This window comes from Eumetopias jubatus, unplaced genomic scaffold (genome assembly GCF_037043125.1).
Source record: "Eumetopias jubatus isolate StellerSeaLion01/CBP00866 unplaced genomic scaffold, mEumJub1_p1.0 scaffold_11, whole genome shotgun sequence".
In the NCBI taxonomy this organism is placed as follows: Eukaryota; Metazoa; Chordata; class Mammalia; order Carnivora; family Otariidae; genus Eumetopias; species Eumetopias jubatus.
The window spans coordinates 47,185,553-47,206,195 of record NW_028274817.1 but is presented as its reverse complement, the minus strand read 5'-3'; positions in this window follow the sequence as shown (position 1 = coordinate 47,206,195).

Sequence of the window (20,643 nt, the reverse complement as noted above, 5' to 3'; positions counted from 1 at the left end):
AACAAATCCCTACAGCAATTGGCTTGGAAAGCAAGAAGGGTCAAATTTCCTGAGTTCTTTCAACCAGAGGGGCTTAAAGCCTAGATTTCTGAAGGCCAGCAGGTGTGGCTGGAATAGATTCCTGAGGACATTGTGCTACTTTTAGAGAGAAGGCAGGCAAACAACCCCCACAGACATACAGTGTGGAAACAGCAATCTGAACTGCCCCTGGGGCACAGTGGTGAGGTTATTTGTCCCTCTCAGAGCACATTCCAAAGAGGCAGCATTCACAGAAAGACCCCTCCGGGAACAAAGGAACTTGCCAGTACCATTTCCTTCACCCACCCATCAGCATAAATACAGGCCACCTGCAGGAACCAGCACAGCACCAATACTTGCTACCTAACTTGCTTACACCAAGCCCTGCCCCCTCTGCACTCTGGTGAAACCACCCCTCCCAGTTATGCTGGCACTAACACAGCCTAGGGAGCCCCCTCCCTCAGAAGACTAGCCCAAACCCTGCTCACACCATGTCTCCCAATGTGAGAGTTTTGCACAGGCTCAGTCAGTTCCAATAGCAGTAGCAATAGGACTCATTTCACAAATAGACCAGATCACACCTCATTAGAATGTGCCACATTCAGGTCAGGGACCAAACACTGCCCACAGTAGGCAGAGAGCCTCTGCAGATGACTTGTCTGATGGACAAAGCAGCCAGGACAAAACAGCAGAGCATATGCCGCACACATTGGAAACACTGCCAGAAGTGCCAGGCTATGGGAAATAGGGAATGCTATACAGCAGGGCATTACAGGACCTCTTCTTCATAAGGCCATTACCCTCAAGAACAGAAGACATAGCTGACTTTCTTTATACATAGAAACAGGCACAGAGAGTTAGACAAAATGAGAAGACAGAGGAATATGCCCCAAGTGAAAAAATAGGACAAGGCCACAGTGAGAGATCTAAGTGAAACAGATATAAGTAACATGCCTGATAGAGAATGTAAACTAGTGATTATAAGGATACTCACTGGACTTGAGAAAAGACTGGAAGCCATCAGTGAGGCCCTTAGCACAAAGATAAGGAATAACATAACAGAGATAAAGGACTCAATAAACTAAATGAGAAACATACTTGATGGAATGAACAGCAGGCTCCAAGAAACAGGAACAAATTAGTGACCTAGAAGACAGAGTAATAAAGCTGAACAAAAGAGGGAAAGAATTATGGAACATGAGAATAGACAGGGAACTCAGTGACTCCATCAAACATAATAACATTCATATTATAGGATATCAGAAGAAGAGAAAAAAGGGGGCAGAAAAATTATTTGAAGAAATAATAGTTGCAAACAACTTCCCTGATCTGGGGAAGGAAACAGATATCCAGATCCAGGAGACATAGAGAATTCCTATCAAAATCAAGAAAAGCAGATCTACACAAAGACATGGTAATTAAACTGGCAAAATATAATGATAAAGAAAAAATGTTAAAAGTGGCAAGACAAACTGAGGGTTACTGGAGGGGAGGGGGGTGGGGGATAGGGTGGCTGGATGATGGACATTGAGAGGGTATGTGTTGTGGTAAGTGCTGTGTATTGTGTAAGACTGATGAATCACAGACCTGTACCCCTGAAACAAATAATATATTATATGTTAATAATAAAAATTAAAATAAAATAAAATAAAGTAAAATAAAACTTCAAAAAAAAAAAAACTGGCAAGACAAAAGACAGTAACTTACAAGAGAAAACCCATAAGGTTGGCAGGGGATATTTCAGAAGAAACTTCCCAAACCAGAAGAAGTGGCATGATATATTCAAAGTGCTGAATGAGAAAAATCTTCAGCCAAGAATACTCTATCCAGCAAGAGTATCATTCAAAATAGAAGGAGAAATAAAGAGTTTCCCAGACAAACAAAAGCTAGAGTTCATGATCACTAAACCAGACCTGCAAAAAATATTAAAATGGACTCTTTGAATGCAGAGGAGAGACCAAAAGTAACAGTATAAAGGTATGAAACACAAAAGCAGTAAAAATGAATATTTCTGTAAAAAAAATCAATCAAGGTGCTCATAAAATAAAAGGATGTAAAATATGACAAGATATACCTAAAATGTGGAGAGGAGAGGAGAGGAGTAAAGAATGGGTTCAAACTTAAGTGACCATCAACTTAATATAGACTGCTATATGCAGAAGAGATTATATACAAATCTAATGATAACTGTATACCAGAAACCACTAACAAATATGCAAACAGTAAAGAGAAAGAATCCAAATATATCACTAAAGAAAATCAGCAAATCATGAAAGTAAGAAAGAGAAGAAAAGATCAGAGAAAATCTTCAGAAACAACCACAAAATGGGTAATGAAATGACAATAAATATCTATCAATAATTACTTTGAAAATAAATGGACTAAATGCTCCAATCAAATGACATAGGGTAACAATGGATTAAAAAACAAGACCCGTCTATATGCTGCCTACAAGAGATTTATTTCAGACCTAAAGACACCTACAGATTGAAATTGAGAGGATGGAGAAACATCTCTCACATAAATGGATGTCTAAAGAAAGACAAACTGGGTATTATATGCAACTAATGAATCACTGAACACTACAACAAAAACTTATTATATATTATATGCTGGCTAACTGAACATAATAAAAAAAAGAAAGAATAAGTAGTAATACTTATATTACACAAACTAGACTTTAAAATAAAAACTGTAGGGGTGCCTACATGGCTCAGTCAGTTAAGCATCTGCGTTCGGCTCAGGTCATAATCCGAGGGTCCTGAGATCAAGCCCCACATTTGGCTCCCTGCTCAGAGGAGAGCCTACTCCCTCTTCCTGCTGCTCCTGCTTGTGCTCTCTCTCTCTCTCTGTCAAATAAATAAATAAAAACTTTTAAAAAAATAAATAAATAAAAAATAAAATAAAATAAAAACTGCAACAGGAGATTAAACAAAAGGAAACTATATAATAATAAAGGGGACAATCCAACAAGAAGATGTAGCAATAGTAAATATTTATGTATCCAGCATAGGAGGACACAAATACATAAAACAGTTAATAACAAACATAGAAGTAATCAATAATAATATAATAATGTATTATACTCTAATGTGCAATATTGTATAATATATACAATATTGTATAATACAATAATGTAAGGGGACTTTAATACTTCATTACAACAATGGAAAGATCATCTAAACAGAAAACCAAAAAGGAAACAATGGCTTTGAATGACACACTGGGCCAGAAGATTTAACAGATACATTCAGAACATTCCATCCTAAAACAGCAGAATACATATTCTTTTCAAGTGCACATGGAACATTTTCCAGAATAGGTCATATATTAGACCATAAAACACCCTCAACAAATAAAAAAGATTGAAGGCATATGGCAGCTTTTCTGACTACAACACTATGAAACTAGACATCAACAACAAATCTGAAAAGGCCACCAATACATGAAGGTAAAATAAAATGTTACTAGACAATAAACAGGTCAACCAGGAAATCAAAGAAAAAGTTAAAAAGTACATGGAAACAAATGAAAATGAAAACAAAATGCTCAAAAACATTGGGATTCAGCAAAAGTGGTCCTAAGAGTGAAGTTTAAGGCACTATAGGCCTGCCTCAAGAAGCAAGAAAAATCTCAAATAAACAACCTAATGTTACACCTAAAGAAGCTAGGAAAAGATTAACAAACAAAACAAAAAAACCAACAGAAGGAAGGAACCAATAGAGATTAGAGCAGAAATAAAATATTATAGAACCTAAAAAAATAAAATAAAAAATAGAGCAGATTATTGAAACCAGGAGCTGGTTCTTCAAAAAAATCAATACAATTGATAAACCTCTAGCCATCATTATCAAGGAAAAAAAAAGAGAAAGGGCTCAAGTAAATAAGAAAATTTAAAAAAGAAAATAAACACAGTTTTGCTCCTTCCTTTCCACTCTAAAAAGAAAAAATAAGGGCGCAAATAAATAAAATCACAAATGAGAGAGGAGAAATAACCAACACTACATAAATACAAATAATTATAAGAGCATATTATGAAAAAATATATATCAACAAAGTGAACAACTTGGGAGAAGTGGATAAATTCCTAGAATAATATAAACTACAAAAACAGAAACAGGAAGAAATAGAAAATTTGAACAGACCAAAAACCAGCAAAGACATTGAATTGGCAATCAAAAAATTCCAAACTGGAGGAGGAGCAAGAAGGCGGAGGAGTAGGAGACCTAAAGTTCATCTGGTCCCAGGAATTCAGCTAGGTAGGTATCAAACCATTCTGAACACGTACAAACTCAACAGGAGATCAAAGAAAAGAATAGCATCAACTCTCTGAACAGAAAAGCAACCACTTTCTGGAAGGTAGGACGTGGGGAGAAGTGAATTCGAGGTGATAGACTGCAAGGGGAGGGAGCCTCCTTAGCCCACTATCGGCAAGTGATAGAGCAGCGGAGCACAAAATCAGAACTTTTAGAAGTCGGCTCCACTGAGGGACATCGCTCCAGCGGCTAAGCAGGGTGTGGAACCCTCGCTGGGACAGTGTGGTCTCAGGACCCTTGGGGTCACAGAAAGACCAGGGGTGCCTGAGTGGGGCAGAGCTCCTAGGTATCGGAGCAGGGAAGCCAGCTGCAAAGAGGAGCTGAGGAGTGGGCTCTCAGCTCCAAAAACTGTGATCCGCAGCATAGTTGGGCCACTGCTCTTCCAGCAGGGACCCAAGAAGCAGCAGATCCAGGGAGGCTCCCCTTCCTCCCCCAGGAGAAGCGGTGCAGACCCGCACTGCAGGAATCTGCTGGGTTTGGAGACTCCAAATGGGGTCATGTGCCAGAGATAGAAACGCTCGGTCACAGGCCAGGTGAGCATGGAGAGCGGCCAGAGACCTGGGAGACGGGATTGATTGACAGCTTTTCTCTGGGGTCTCACTGAGGAGTGAGGCCCCAAGTTCTTGGCTCCTCCAGAGCGGAGATTGGGAGGCTACCATTTCCATTCTCGTCCTCCAAAGCTGTACGGAAAGCTTGCAGGGAAAAAAAGCTCCCGAGAGCAAACCCAAGCAGATTACTTAGCCTGCCCTGGCAAGGGCGGGGCAATTGCGCCTCCAGGCAAAGACATTTGGGAACCACAGCAACAGGCCCGTCCCCCAGAAGATCAGCAAGAACAGCCAGCCAAGACCAAGTTTACCCATCAATGAGAACTGAAGAACTCTAGCACTAGGAAAATACAGCACATAGAATTCATGACTTTTTTCCCCCTGATTCTTTAGTATTCCAAAGTTAATTTTTTTTAATTTTCCTTTCTTTTTCTTTTTTTTTGAATTTTTCTTTTTCCCTTTTTCAACCAACATCTTATCAATCCCTTTTCTAAAAATCTTTTTTATTGTTCATTTTTAGAGTCATATTCTATCCCTTCATAGTAGTTAACCCTATTTTTGGTATATATATATATATATATCTCCCCCAAAATATATATTTTGGTATATATATATATATTTTCTCTCTTTAAAATTTTGGGATACACTTGCTTCTAATAGACCAAAATATACCCTAAATCTCTAGTGTATGGCTTTGTTCTAGTCTCCTGCCTGACCACATTCGCTCCCCCCCTTTTTTAAAATTTCTCTTCTTTCTTTACTCAAACGTCTTACCAATTCCTTTTATAAAATCTTTTATAATTTTCACCTTTACAGTCATATTCCATCCCTTCATCATATTTACCCTTATTTTTGTACATATATAAGTTTTTCTTTCTTTAAAATCTTGGGAGGCAGTTTCTTCTAACAGACCAAAATACACCCAAAATCTAGTGTGTAGAACTGACCTATTCACCAGCCTGATCATATTTAATCATATTCTTTTTTTTTTCTTTTTTCTTTCTTTGCCTTTCTTTTCCCCGGTTTCAGGTCTCTTCTGATTTGTTTAGTGTATATTTTTCTGAGTCATTGTTACCCTGTAAGCATTTTGTTCTCTCATTCATCTATTCTCCTCTGGACAAAATGACAAGATGGAAAAAAATCACCTCAAAAAAAGAACAAGAGGCAGTATTGACTTCCAGGGACCTGATCAGTACAGACATTAGTAAGATGTCAGAAATAGAGTTCAGAATGACAATTTTAAAGATACTAGCTGGGCTCAAAAAAAGCATGGATGATACTAGAGAAACCCTTTCTGGAGAAATAAAAGAACTAAAATCTAACAAAGTTGAAATCAAAAAGGTTATTAATGAGGTGCAATCAAAAATGGAGGCTCTAACTCCTAGGATAAATGAGACAAAAGAGAGAATTAGTGATATAGAAGACCAAATGATGGAGAATAAAGAAGCTGAGAGAAAGAGAGAAAAACAACTACTGGATCACAAGGGCAGAATTCGAGAGATAAGTGATATCATAAGAAAAAATAATATTAGAATAATTGGGATCCAAGAAGAAGTTGAAAGAGAGAGAGGAGCAGAAGGTATATTGGAACAAATTATAGCAGAGAACTTCCCTAATTTGGGGAAGGAAACAGGCATCAAAATCCAGGAGGCACAGAGACACCCCCAGAAATCAATAAAAATAGGTAAACACCCCAACATCTAATAGTAAAACTTATGAGTCTCGGAGACAAAGAGAAAATCCTCAAAGCAGCTCGGGACAAGAGGTCTGTAACCTACAATGGTAGAAACATCAGATTGGGGGCGCCTGGGTGGCTCAGTCATTAAGCGCCTGCCTTCGGCTCAGGTCATGATCCCAGGATCCTGGGATCAAGCCCCGCATCGGGCTCCCTGCTTGGTGAGAAGCCTGCTTCTCCCTCTCCCACTCCCCCTGCTTGTGTTCCCTCTCTTGTTGTCCCTCTCTCTGTCAAACAAATAAATAAAATCTTTAAAAAAAAAAAAAAAGAAACATCAGATTGGCAACAACCTATCCACAGAGACCTGGCAGGCCAGAAAGGACTGGCATGATATATTCAGAGCAAGAAATGAAAAAAATATGCAGGCAAGAATATTATATCCAGCTAGGCTGTTGCTGGAAATAGAAGGAGAGATAAAAAGCTTCCAGGACAAACAAAAACTAAAGGAATTTGCAAACACAAAACCAGCCCTACAAGAAATATTGAAAGGGGTCCTCAAGAGCAAAGAGAGAGCCTAAAAGTAACATAGACCAGAAAGACACAGAGAAAATATACAATAACAGTCACCTTACAGGCAATACAATGGCATTAAATTCATGTCTTTCAATAGTTACCCTGAATGTAAATGGGCTAAATGCACCAATTAAAAGACACAGGTATCATATTGGATAAAAAAAAAACAAGACCCATGGATATGCTGTTTACAAGAGACTCATTTTAGATCCAAAGACATCTCCAGATTGAAAGTGAGGGGGTGGAAAAACATTTACCATGCTAATGGACACCAAAAGAAAGCTGGGGTGGCAATCCATCTATCAGACAAATTCGATTTTAAACCAAAGATTATAATAAGAGATGAGGAAGGACACTATAGCATACTTAAAGGGTCTATCCAACAAGATCTAACAACTGTAAATATCTATGCCCCTAACATGGGAGCAGCAAATTATAGAAGCCAATTAATAACAAAAGCAAAGAAACACATCAACAATAATACAAAAATAGTGGGGGACTTTAAAATCCCCCCTCACTGAAATGGACAGTTATCTAAGCCAAAGATCAACAAGGAAATAAAGACTTTAAATGACACACTGGCATACATGGACTTCACAGATATATTCAGAACATTCCATCCCAAAGCAACAGGAAACACATTCTTCTCTAGTGCCCATGGAACATTCTCCAGAATAGATCACATCCTAAGTCACAAATCAGGTCTCAACTGGTACCAAAAGATTGGGATCATTCCCTGCATATTTTCAGACCACAATGTTTGAAACTAGAACTCAATCAAAAGAGGAAAGTTGGAAAGAAATCAAATACATGGAGGGTAAAGAGCATCCTACTAAAGAATGAATGGGTCAACCAGGAAATTAAGAAGAATTAAAAAATTCAGAGAAACAAATGAAAAGGAAAACACAACTGTTCAAAATCTTTGGGATATAGCAAAGGCAGTCCCAAGAGGAAAGTATAGAGCAATACAAGCCTTTCTCAAGAAACAAGAAAGGTCTCAAATACACAACCTAACTCTACACCTAAAGGAGCTGGAGAAAAAACAGCAAATAAAGCCTAAACCCAGCAGGAGAAGAGAAATAATAAATTTCAGAGCAGAAATCAATGAAGTAGAAACCAAAAGAACAATAGAACAAATCAACAAAACTAAGAGCTGGTTCTTTGAAAGAATTAATAAGATTGATAAACCCCTGGCCAGACTTATCAAAAAGAAAAGAGAAAGGACCCAAATAAATGAAAGCATGAATGAAAGAGGAAAGGTCACAACCAAAACCAAAGAAATACAAACAATTATCAGAACATATAATGAGCAACTCTATGGCAGCAAATTAGATAATCTGCAAGAAATGGATGCATTCCTAGAGCTGTATCAACCACCAAAACTGAACCAGGAAGAAATAGAAAAACTGAACGGCCCTATAACCACTAAGGAAATTGAAGCAGTCATCAAAAATCTCCCAAAAAACAAAAGCCCAGGGCCAGATGGCTTCTCAGGGGAATTCTACCAAACATTTCAAGAAGAATTAATACCTATTCTTCTGAAACTGTTCCAAAAAATAGAAATGGAAGGAAAACTTCCAAACTCGTTTTATGAGGCCACCATTACCTTGATCCCAAACCAGACAAAGACCCCATCAAAAAGGAGAATTACAGACCAATATCCTTGATGAGCACAGATGCAAAAATTCTCACCAAAATACTAGCCAATAGGATCCAACAGTACATTAAAAGGATTATTCACCACGACCAAGTGAGATTTATCCATGGGCTGCAAGGTTGGTTCAACATCTGCAAATCAATCAATGTGATACAATACATTAATAAAAGAAAGAACAAGAACCATATGATCCTCTCAATAGATGCAGAAAAAGCATTTGACAAAGTACAGCATCCTTTCTTGATCAAAATTCTTCAGAGTATAGGGATAGAGGGTCCATAGCTCAATATCATAAAAGCTATCTATGACAAACCCACAGCAAATATCATTCTCAATGGGGAAAAACTGATAGCTTTCCCCCTAAGGTCAGGACCACGGCAGGGATGTCCACTATCACCACTGCTATTCAACATAGTACTAGAAGTCCTAGCCACAGCAATCAGAATACAAAAAGAAATAAAAGGCATTTGAATCAGCAAAGAAAAAGTGAAACTCTCACTTTTTGCAGATGATATACTTTATGTGGAAAGCCCAAAGGACTCCACCCCAAAACTGCTAGAACTCATACAGGAATTCAGTAAAGTGGCAGGATATAAAATCAATGCACAGAAATCAGTTGCATTTCTATACACCAACAACAAGACAGAAGAAAGAGAAATTAAGGAGTCAATCCATTTACAATTATACCCAAAGCCATAAGATACCCAGGAATAAATCTAACTAAAGAGGCAAAGGATCTGAATTCAGAAAACTATAGAATACTCATGAAAGAAATTGAGGAAGACACAAAGAAATGGAAAAACGTTCCATGCTCATAGATTGGAAGAACAGATATTGTGAATATGTCTGGGTGACCTAGAGCAATTTACAAATTTAATGCAATCCCTAGCAAAATACCATCAACTGTTTTCAAAGAAATGGAACAAATAATCCTAAAATTTGTATGGAACCAGAAAAGACCCCGAATAACTAGAGGAATGTTGAAAAAGAAAAGCAAAGCCAGTGGCATCACAATTCTGGACTTCAAGCTCTATTACAAAGCTGTCATCATCAAGACAGTATAGCAGTATAGTACTGGCACAAAAACAGGCACATTGATCAATGGAACAGAATAGAGAGACCAGAAATGGACCCTCAACTCTATGGTCAACTAATCTTCCACAAAGCAGGAAAGAATGTCCAATGGAAAAATGATGGTGTCTTCAACAAATGGTGTTGGGAAAATTGGACAGCCACATGCAGAAGAATGAAACTGGACCATTTTCTTACACCACATACAAAAATAGACTCAAAATGGATGAAAGACCTAAATGTGAGAGAGGAATCCATCAAAATCATTGAGGAGAACACAAGCAGCAACCTCTTCGACCTCAGCTGCAGCAACTTCTTCCTAGAAACATTGCCAAAGGCAAGGAAAGCAAGGACAAAAATAAACTATTGGGACTACATCAAGATAAAAAGCTTTTGCACAGCAAAAGAAACAGTCAACAAAACCAAAGGACAACCGACAGAATGGGAGAGGATATTTGCAAATGACATATCAGATAAAGGGCTAGTATCCAAAATCTATAAAGAACTGATCAAACTCAACACCCAAAGAACAAATAATCCAATCCAGAAATGGGCAGAAGACATGAACAGACATTTCTGCAAAGAAGACATCCAAATGTCCACCAGACACATGAAAAAGTGCTCAACATCACTTGGCATCAGGGAAATCTAAATCAAAACCTCAATGAGATACCACCTCACACCAGTCAGAATGGCTAAAATTAACAAGTCAGGGAATGACAGATATTGGCAAGGATGTGGAGAAAGGGGAACCCTTCTACACTTTTGGTGGGAATGCAAGCTGGTGCAGCCACTCTGGAAGAAAGTATGGAGGTTCCTCAAAAAGTTGAAAATAGAGCTACCCTACAACCCAGAAATTGCACTACTGGGTATTTACCTCAAGCATACAAATGTAGTGATTCAAAGGGACACCTGCACTCCAGTGTTCATAGCAGCAATGTCCACAATAGCCAAACTATGGAAAGAGCCTAGATGTCCATCAACAGATGAATGTATAAAGAAGATGTGGTATGTATATACAATGGAATATTACAAAGCCATCAAAAAATTAAATCTTGCCATTTGCAACAACGTGAATGGAACTGGAGGGTATTATGCTGAGCGAAATAAGTCAATCAGAGAAAGACAAGTATCATATGATCTCACTGATATGAGGAATTTGAGAAACAAGACAGAGGATCATAGGGGAAGGGAAGGAAAAATGAAATAAGATGAAACCAGAGATGGAGACAAACCATAAAAGACTCTTAATCTCAGGAAACAAACTGAGGGTTGCTGGAGTGGAGGGGGTGGGAGGGATGGGGTGGCTGGGTGATGGACATTGAGGAGGGTAGGTACTATGGTGAGTACTGTAAATTGTGTAAGACTGATGAATCACCGACCTGTACCTCTGAAACAAATAATACATTATATGTTATTAAAAAAATTTAAAAAAAGGGGGAAAACAGCCCTAACAATGTATATACTCTGCCCTAGCAATTTCGCTCCTAGAAATGTGTAATTAAGAAAAACTATGGAAGTGAAAAAAATGGGAAAATATTAACCATAAAACTTAATTACAGTATTTGATAATACAAAAAAATTAGAAACAACCTATTTGCATAATTATAGGGGGATTAGTTAAATTATTGTCAATCCATATGATAAAATAAAGCCACAAATTACATTGTAAAAGTTTATGTAAAGAAATGAGAGATGAAAAATTTCCATGATATATTAAATGAAAAAGCAAGTTAATAAAAAATATGATCCCACTTTTATAAAAGTATGCTAAAATGTTGGCAGTAGTGCCTCTTGATGATGAAATTGAGTGATTTTTATTTACTTTTTTCTTGTTTGTACTTTTTATAATTATTATTTATTATTTTTAAATTAGAGCAAAATGTTATTTAAAAAAGAGGAGGTCTGAAATTTTCCTCAGGGACTGGCTCACAGAAAGAAAATAAAAAGTATTTTTAATTAGACTTCCTGATCATTTTCTAGAAATGTTAGCGAGATGAAATAACATAATCAGAGGCTGACTAGAATTCTGTACACAAATTTTCAATCAATCAATAAATCACAGCCATAAAATAATTCAATTTTCAGTAGGTTTGAAATTATTCCAACATGACATTACTTAATGCTGAAAGCATCAGTATTTAACAGCATATGGATTATATAATATTGCTAGTTGACTTTAAATGAAAAAAATAACAAGTATGAAGTAAAAGGAAGATATTATTTAGAATTTGGGCAAAGGTCGAGAGTAGGATGACATAAAAGGTTTCTACCTATCTTCTTGGGCTATACTTCTTGTCTAATCTCAAATATTTCTTATTTGCAGTCAAGTAATACATTATCATAAATTTTTCTACTGTCCCCTGCCATTTTTCATTTTTACCGAAAACTGAATCCTAAAACCCATTTTGGTAAAATAATTCAAAATGTTAGTTTCCCACTGGGATGTATAGGCTTGGTCAGTAAACAGCCTTTTTATTGATACCCTTGTTCTCACAGAGATTTCAAGCTGATCTTTATCATCTTATCCAGTATATGGCTTAAAGTTTTCTAAGCACAAGTATTTGAGAATAAGCTAGTAAAGATCATCCTTGTGAATCAGCAATCCCAAATTTTATTAAAAATAAGTTTTCCTTTTAAAATCATACTGCTATCAATCACCAATAGATATATGACTTATTCTTTGAGGAACTTATAGAGAAAGAGCCTGATATCCAGGCTGGAATCCAAGCTATCAGTCAAGATAGATTAGGTTATACTAGTATGATAGTAATCAAAACCACAGATGCCAGTGGCTTAAAACAACAAATGTGTTATTTCCTGTTCATTACATTTCTACCATGGGTTGCTGGAGGTGGAGGTGGTGGAGAAAGGGTGCTCTTCTCATTGTAGTTACACAGATCTCTCAGAAATTCAGGCTGGCAGAACAACCACCAATCTTGAACATCTCCTCACAGAGGCAGAAGGAAAAGAAGCATCTCCCTCAGACAATTAAATGTTCTGGCTCTCTGGCTCCAAAATCAGGTATGTCACTTTTGTTCACAACCCACTGGCCAAAACTAATCACATAGTTCCACCAAACCATGAGGGAGCCAGGAAGCACAATCCTACAATGGGCCCAGAAAAGGAGGGGAGCAATAATTATTTGCAAAAAAAACAAAAAAACAAAAAAAACACCAAAGACTACCATACCAAGTTTTATTTTTCAGTTATTTCAATTTCCATTTGTCAAACTGTTTTTGTTTGTGTGTGCATATATATGTGACAAGAAGATGTTTTATACATACATATGACACATCATTCTCCCCATCCTTAATTTTCTTTTTCTACTTTTCCTTCATCCTTTTCAGCTTGCCTATTTGATAATTTAGTCTTTCAACAAATATTGCTATTGTACAGTAATAACTTTGGGAATAACACTAATTAAAAGCTGCCATGCTGTATTTCACGCTGTATTGGGTTAGATCATTTGAATGGAAGATTGGTAGGTGGCTGAATGAAGGCTTTAAAATGGCTAGAAATCCTACATAAAGAGTTACAAATAAACTCACTCTGTAAGTAAGGGCCACTGACACATATCAATGAACAGAAATAAGATACTAGGCAAGATGTCAACACAGGATTTCAATACCATTGAACAAATCAAAGATCCAGGTACTGAAACTGAAGTACAAGCATTGAGCTTAGTTACAAGACATAAGTAAAGGGCCCAGTTGGGAAAAAATTAGGCACTAGAAGAGAAGCACAGTCAATGTGTTGCTGAAATATAGAAGAACTAGACCAGACCTCCTTACTCCCTTCTGATTAGAAACAGACTTAGTGGTCCCAGACTATGGCAAAGCCATTCCTGATTTTTGTACCATTCCTGATTCTTACGACTATTTATAAATAGTCATAGGAACTGAAAGGATACGGAAGTAAATTGCCAAGCAGATGGCCTCCACCAGAAGTACCAAACTGAAATGTCTAACATAAGCCAAGCAAGCATAACAAATGAAACTGGTCTGATATAGGACAATAAGTGCTAAGAATCTTGTACTACAACCAAGTATAACACTTGCCTACTCACACTGCCTTTCAAAATACTGTGAAGATCAAGCAAAACTGGTCCATAGCTAGAACAATGCCATCAGTTTACAACTACTGACCCGGTATATGTAGCCTGGTCCCTCTGCCTTATTTCATTTTTTCAGTTTCAGCTTATTTACCCCCATAATCTCCAGAGACTATATTCGGGCCACATGCCTCTAGACTTCTTGTATTACCCATTGCTTTAGAAACAAAATGAACTTTGACATCCTGCATTGTTTCTCCATTAATTTGTAGCCTAGTTCTTTTCTATTCACCTGGTATCTGAGCAAACTTTTTTCCTGACCATTGTTTTTTTACATATCATGAGCCTGGTTTACTGCTTTGATTCTGATTCAGTCATTTTCTGATCCCTTACTACAGTCTATTTCCTAAAACTTTGCATAAAACTAAACTTTTCCAGTCCTAGCTCCTTGACTGGCACCCATAATTTGCTGCAGCAATATGATGGAACATTTGTTGGATACCTACTGCATGCAAAGACCGACCACAGTGTGAGTTTGAATGAAAATTGTGAATGCACTCTTCCAAAGCCTAGGTTTCTTCTCCCACTCACTTCCCTATAAAAACTGGCATTTTTCTGACCTTTAAATTATCTTTTAGCTATAGCAGATTTCTCTCTCTCTTGAAGACATAGCAGTTGGTGAATGTTGGTTTGAGCAAATTAGCAGGAGACACTAATTAAGGTGGTGGTACTTTCTCAGTCACTTCCTGGAAACAGCATTATAATGTAGAAGTCATACTGAAATTCCCAAAATTAGTTAGCTTGATAGCTAAAAAGAGGAGATATACTTTTTTGGATCCATTCATACCAAAAGAAAGTGATTCTTAATCTTCTCTTCCCAGTAAAATCTACTAAATTAAATGCAAGAAAACACACACTATGAAAAAAGAGATACAAATTCTAACATCCTGTAAAATATCACCCAATTTCAGTCTTGAGAAAATCAAGACCCATGTAGGAATTGTTGCACAAAATTCTTGTCAACAACACTCTTTTCAAGCTGTTTTGTGAAATATTTTTTCTTGCCAATGGGTACAAAAGAATGTGCAGGTGTGTGTTAATCTTTGAGGTCTAGCAGAAAATCAGCCCCCACCCATAGTTTCCAGGTGCAGAAAAAATCAGGGCATGACTTGTGAGCTGTGACCGTTAGAGCACTGAGCCAAAGCACTTGGAAAATTCCCTTTTAGGAGCTGCCAGAGCTTGGTGTGTAAGGAGACTGATGGCAACACTGATCTGTGGGTGTGGCTAAAAAGATAATAGGGAGATTAATAATCCCTTTTACATTGGGTGAACTGAAAAACTGTTCATTGACTAGTGGCAGCAACTGCTGTATTGAGAACTAGACTTGTCACTCTTTGTCTTGGATTTCTAGCCAGTTCAAAGCTTTGACTGAGCTGCTTTCCTATCTCTCATTCAAAGAGTTTGGCCTGGGGGATAGAATACTTGGCAGCTTTTAATTAGTGCTCTGCAACTCAGCAAGTGCTAGTGCCACAACCCTAATCACCACTTTCCAGGACATTCACCTGTTCATTTTTTTGGACATTTACCTTGCTGAATAGACCAGGCACTCTTGCCTCTTTTAGCTGTTGTGTGATCTAATTCTGGCCCTTTGAACCTATAGTATCCACCTAAAAAAATGTTCCTTAATGATAAGTCACAAATACTTATTTAATTGATGGAAATAATTTTTGAAGTCATTGTCCCCATACTCATTCTGAAACTCTGCCCTGTTTCTGTTAAGCTTTGAACCTTGCCTTAACCTGCTTCTGTTAAGCTTTGAACCTTGCCTTAACCTGCCTTTGGTATCTAAATTTGGCATTTAGACTTGATAATTTTGACATTATAATCTCAGGTTTCCCTGGTTTCCCTTCAGTTCCTGGTGCCTGTGCTATCTTCAGCTGATGCTCCTTCTACAGATATAATCTTAAAAACCCTGAAAATAATTCTCATCTTTTGATTAGCACCATAACCCTCAGTTCCTCAGATAGTTCAGCTCCTCTGAAAAGCAGAAGTTATGGATACATCTGTCAGTGTATTCTCCTGCTTCCATGTCTAAAGTTCTTCCCATCACTTGCTTTCTTGAAAAGAACTCAAGTTTTGGAGTCAAGGTTACCTAAAATTTTAAATAGTAGCTCCACCTTTGAATAACTACATGGTCTTAGACAAGTTACTTCACCTCTCTGAGACTTGCTTTCTGTAAAATTAGGAGGTGATTCCAACTTATCAAGATCATATGACAGTTTTAACTATTTGCAAAGCATCTAGTATGTTGTAGGCAATCAATAAATGTTAGTGTTCTTCTCTGAGCTAATCCTATAGTATCTGCCCCACCTTGGGAGTGCATGCAGCCTTCAAGATTCAGTCCTCTGGTGCATGACCCCTCCATCCCACCCACAGTTAACAAAAGTATAATTCTAACACCATCAGAAACCTGGAATTTTGTAGATACTAAAAGATCAAAGAAAATTATTCATAACAAGTACACAGGAAAAAAAAACATTGAAAACCTAAGTAATGAATTTTTATACACTGTGCATTTGAATAGTAGCAAATCCCAAGTGTGAATAATCTGGAGAGTGTAAATAAAGATAAATGGGAGCACCTCTCTTAGGGAGACCTAAGAGAAAAGGATAGTGATAGCTAGTAGGCAATTACTCTAAAAGGATCTTGATACCAACTCTGTCTGGATGAGCTGAGAGGGAAGCATCTCTAATTGAGTAAGTTTATTTACACAAATATATCAACAGGTTAAAATTTAAAATCTTTATAAGATAAGGTGATGATAGAAAATCCATGGAATGCTCAGTATTCAGCAAAAGTGATTATTGCATATGCTTCAATGTCAATATATAGGAACCTTATTCACATTACTGTTAAACCAGGGATTTTCCATTGTAAATCAAATGAGATAATTTTAGAGAGTTATGGGATTTTGTAAGTTATGTGAATTTTAATTAATTGCAACTCTTAGGTTGCACTAATCTGGATGCCACAGGAAGACATACCTGTTGTTTGCCTAACATGTATTTGGTAAAACTCTATCATAAATAAAAAACTTAAAATAAATAAATAATTAATAAATAAATAAATAATACCTCATAACAAGCCAGATCATTACCAACTACTCGCTGCACATTTATTCAACAGATATTATCACAAAATTTTGGAATCTTGTATATTTTAAGCATTTAGAATGTGGTTACTTAAGAATAAATTGTGACGTCTCCTAACCAAGACAGAGTTGCATGTAATGAACTAACTTCCCCATTAAAAAAATAGGAAATCTAGATAAAATACAAAAAATGTCTGATGGCTTTAAAGGAATTCCAATGTAGGATATAAGGGGGCCAAGATCCCAGACAGAAGGGAAACTCACTGAGGCGGGACCAGTATTCTGTATGCCTTGGATTATTTACTGATTCCTAAGTTGCACAGAGCTAGAAACTAAGCTGATCAGAAATCAGCCAAGGCACTCAGTAAATTTATCATCTGTTTAACAGACCTGGGTAGACAATTTGGAGTTCAATACCTTCAAAAGAGGAGGACTCCAAGAAACTCACCCAGTGCTCAATTGGGACCCCTTGAGAGAAAGACCCTAGGAATGAAAGAACACCAGAACTAGACCAAAGTTTATAATATTTGAAATCCAGCCTTGATTCAGCTCAGCTCATGATCAGATTAAGTAATCAGCTCCTACTCTGGCTACTTGTCAAAAGATAAAGTTTATCCTCTCTTGAAGAATATCACATTATAAAGAATCTCTATAGTTTTTCATGCATAATATCTAGCATTCAATCAAAAATGGATTTAATGGAAGCAGCTGAATAGAAGATTAGTGTACCAGGAGATAAATTAGTAAGAAATATCCAGGCTGAATTATGGTTAAGAATAAAGAATGAAAAATACAGAAGTTTATAAGAAACGTAGAATATGATGAAAAGACCTAACATATTTCTAATTGTCATCTCAGGTAGGGAGAAGAAAAAGAATTGGGCAGAAGCAATATTTAAAGAAGTAATAATCCGGAATTTTCTAAAGAATTGGTTGAAGACATCAAACCAATGGGTTGTGAAGTGCTTCAAATTAAGCAGAAAAAATACAAAGGAATGCACATCTAGGCATACTGGAGTAAAACAATTTAAAATTAAAGGAAAAGAAAATCTTAAAAGCATCTACAGAAGAAAAACAGAACTATTGTTTTCAAATGAACAGTAAGTCTGACAGCCAACTTTCTCCATAGAATGATGGAAGCCAGAAGATAATGGAATGATATCTTTACAGTACTAAATGAAAATTCTCATTTTAAGATGCTATGAGCCAACCTAGAATTCTATATTCAGAAAAAAATAGCCTTCAAAACTGGAAACAAAATTAAGACATTTAAAGACAAATAAAACAGGTTTTGTAACCAATATACTCACACACACACACACACACACACACACACACACAAAATCCCAAAGAGGGTTTCAAATGGGTACGCAGAAATTCAAAAAAGAATAAAAAGCAATTGAAAGGTTAAATGTGTGGATAATTATAAATCATATTGGATATATGAAACAATAATAGTACTTTGTGGAGTTTAAAATCTACACGGAATCAAAATAAATGACAATAATGCAAATGTAGGTGAAGCAACTGGAATATTATAAATATTAAAAGTATTATAAGGTCCTATGGTTGTTGAGAAGTAGCCAAATACTAAATTATATTAGAGTCTATATGGTGAATGTGTGATCTTATTATACATACTAAAATAACAGTAAAAGGCTATATAAATAGCAGGCAATTACAGGGTGAAATGGAATAATACAAAATATTTAATTGATTCAAAAGAAGGCGAAGTGGAAGGAAAATATTACAGGAAACATTGAATAAATAAATGCATAAGCAAATTACAAGATTAATATTTAAACCCAAATAAATAAATAATTACATTAATTGTCATAGGGCTAGATACTCCAAAGAATAGTGGAGAAATACAGGTGCTTAATATGGAAAACTATTAGTATTTCTTTTTTTTATTTTTTATTGTTATGTTAATCACCATACATTACATCATTAGTTTTTGATGTAGTGTTCCATGATTCATTGTTTGTGCGTAACACCCAGTGCTCCACGCAGAACGTGCCCTCTTTAATACCACTATTAGTATTTCTAAGAATGGTCCACTGCAACTGTAGTTGACCTCAGAGATGGGTCTAGGGTTTATGAAACAGCATCAACAACGTTTGGTACATCTGGGGTACTCAGTCAGTTAAGCATCTGACTTTGGCTCATGATCCCAGGGTTCGAGGATGGAGCCCCGTGCCAGGCTCTCTGCTCAGCAGGGAGCCTGTTTCTCCCTCTCCTTCCACCCCTCCTCCCCCACATGTGCTCTCTCTCTCTCTCTCTCTCTTGCTCTCTCTATCAAACAAATAAATATTTTTAAAAAGACAAAAAAAAAACATTTGGTACATTAGCAAGTCCACTCTTTGTTATATATATCTATGTGTGTACCAAAGAAATGCATATGTGCAGCAAAGACATGCACAAGAATGTTCATGAGATAAAATCTGGAAACAACCCAAATAGCTATAAATACTAGAGTGGATAAGTGAATTGTGGCATAGTCATATGGTAAAACACTATACAGTGAAGAGAACAAATTATAGCTACACGCAATAATATAGTTAAATCTCTCAGATAATATTTGACTAAAAAAGCCAGATACAAGGGTATATATGATTTATTTCAATGAATTTCAAAAATAACTGGCAAAACTAATCAATTGGAATATGTCAGAATAATGATTTGGGGAGAAAGAGTAGTGACTGAGAGGGGACATCAGGTAAGATATTAGTAATGAATGATTTTTATTTCAGTAGTAGTTTTGTATGTTAATTTTGCTAAGAATTCACAACCCTAGCTATACACTAAAGATTCATGAATTTTTCAGTATGCATATTATACTTAATATGAAGCTTATTAAAACAAGAATCATTCACATAGGAAGGTTAATATATGGTAGGGCATTTCAATCATTCTTATTCTTTCAGTAATTATTTATGGAGCACCTATCATAAACTAATTAGCACTATAGCATTAAGAAACAAGTATAAATACTGGTTCAGGCAGTTTTATTTTTGTGAACTTTGCAAATAAGTTCTCTGAACCTTATCTTCTGTAAAAAGAAGCAGATTGTGCCTAATGAGCTCTACAGTCTCCTCCTATTTTAAGATGCTACAAGTAAGTAATATTAAAAATCTGGCGGCCCCTGGGTGGTTCAGTCAGTTAAACATCAACTCTTGATTTCAGCTCAGGTCATGATCTCAGGGTCACAAGATGGAGCCCTGCATTGGTCTCCATGCTGGGTGTGGAGCCTGATTAAGATTCTCTCTCTCCTTCTCCCTCGCCCTTCCCCTCTGCTTGTGTGCATACACACTCTCTCTCTTTAAAAAAAAAAAAGAGTCTGTAATGGTAGTTTTATTTTATCATTAGCTACAGGCTGAAGGTGTCTTTGTCCACCACTACAAAAACACTCTGCTCTTTGCCCTTCTTCAAGGGAATAGGAAAAAAGTCATTTCCAGTGTCTTTGCTCTTCTTTCTGAAAAACTGGCCAAGTATCTGTGCTTCTTTTTATCCTGAGAATGACTGGTTCAGGCTTGTCACTGTTTCCATACTGCAGATAGTCAGTGGGTCTTCAAAGATATATA